This window comes from Oreochromis aureus, linkage group 22, assembly GCF_013358895.1.
Source record: "Oreochromis aureus strain Israel breed Guangdong linkage group 22, ZZ_aureus, whole genome shotgun sequence".
Classification (NCBI taxonomy): domain Eukaryota; kingdom Metazoa; phylum Chordata; class Actinopteri; order Cichliformes; family Cichlidae; genus Oreochromis; species Oreochromis aureus.
In genome coordinates, this window is record NC_052962.1 from 7,312,283 (window position 1) to 7,314,323 (window position 2,041).

Consider the following 2,041-nt stretch of genomic DNA (forward strand, 5'->3'; position numbering starts at 1 on the left):
TTGCTGTTTTGCTTCCACCACGATAAAAATCACACTTCATGCAGCAGTGGCGGTCCTATCAAGAGAAATCCCACTTTCTCTTGATAAACAGCTAGACTACATTCTCCCGTCATGTGAGAATTTATTCGTTAAGTATCAGAGTTCAGCAATGTTAGATCCACTTCCAAGTTTCATTAACACCAGCGAACAAAAGCTAACTGCTCTCTGTGTGTGTGTGTGTGTGTGTTCATATATACATATTATATACAGGGTTATTATAAAATACTTCACATCAGAAGAACTGCCTAATTGTGCTTTCTGCTTTGAATCCAGAAAAGATCTATTCAAACAATCCCTAGAACCATCACAACAGCCTGCTTTGCCAATGTATATCACTGTTGTTGGAGCATAATGAAATGGTTGAGAATAAAACAAATTTGTGGGTTTTAACTCTTAAAAACTTATCTGCAGGAACTACCCAGTGTGCATCAGCCAGCTACTGACAATCATGGCAACCATTGTGATGGAGAGCATCGGCCGAGTGTTCATCAGCCTGCAACAGATCCGGCAGGTTCCCCAGTTGCTGACTGACGCTGCACCCTCCATGCCCGGCACCATCAGAGACACTGAGGTTCCCTCCTACTTCCGGGAACGCTACGTCTGCACCGGCTATCGCCCGCTCAACCAAAACTGGCGCTACTACTTCCTGTCCTTGTTTCAGCGCCACAATGAAACCCTAAACATTTGGACTCACCTGGTGGCATTTTTAGTGTTGCTGATTAAATTGTGCCAGCTTACTGAGACTGTGGACTTTATCAGTGATCGTCATTCGTGGCCCCTGCTCATCCTCGTCCTGTCCTCTTTGACCTACTCTGCATTCAGTGTTGTAGCTCACTTACTGGGAGGAAAGTCCGACCTTGCTCATTATTGCTTCTACTTTCTGGACTACGTAGGGGTAGCGCAGTATCAGCATGCGGCAGCGCTGTAGTCCACTTTTACTATGCTGTTGATGAAAGCGTCCATGGACTGGTGAGTGGTATCTTCATGCCCACTGCCACAATCCTCAGCTGCCTTTCATGTTTGGGATGCTGCTACGGCAAATACTGCAACCACAGCCTACCAACGTGGGTGCGTTAAGGATATAACATATTAAGGATTGTCCATTAACATAAAACTGTTGTCGGAACCATACTGAATTTCACCAGAGAAACATACACAGACACACACATATATGAAGAGAGAGACTATGTATAGTATGCAAACAGCTACCAAACAGCCATTATAATTCGTCATACAATGAAATAGGACAAATCAAGAATTGACAATGTCTAATTAATATTGTGCTGAACACAGTCCAAAAGATTCAGTAAGCTACATCAGTGTCTACTGTTTACTATCATAGCCAAGTGACACTTCACTATCCCTACTAATTGATGTTATCTTGTTGTATCTCTGTTGTGGTCAGTGCTATCCTCTATGCCTTTACATGCTGGGACAGCAGGTTGAGGGTCACAGATGCCAACAGACTGAACTGATCCACAAGGCCAGTTATGTTGTGGGGGTGGAGCTGGACTCCGTTAGGATGGTGTATGAGAGGCAGATGTTGTCCAAGATAAAGACAATGTTAGATAATACCTCCCACCCACTCCATGACATGACATGCTGGCTAGTCACAGGAGCACGTTCAGTGAGAGACTGAGTTGACCAAAAAGCACCACTGACCGACACAGGAAATCATTCCTGCCTGTGGCCATCTCCCTGTACAACTCCTCCATCTAACACACTGTGAACACTGCAATAGTTACATCCTTTTTACACACGCTCTTTTCTACTCTGGAATATTCTTGTCAATTTTCTTGACATTTATTTATAATCACCTCTGTTAATCCTTGATGTTTATAACTGAGTGACCTGTATATATTAGTTCTATTTCTTAAATGTGTAAAATCTGTAACATAATGTATTGTTTGGAGTTTAGTCTGTTACTGTTACTTTTTTTTACCATTTCTTCTTGGAGCAACTGTAACCCACATAAATTCCTCAGGGATTAATAAAGTATTCT

The 2,041-nt window shown here is 42.6% G+C and overlaps 1 pseudogene; it reads left to right on the top strand.

Annotated features, from left to right (window-relative positions):
• The first annotated feature begins 427 nt into the window (after positions 1 to 427).
• Positions 428 to 1,128, top strand: LOC120435827 (annotated as a pseudogene).
• The last annotated feature ends 913 nt before the right edge of the window (positions 1,129 to 2,041 follow it).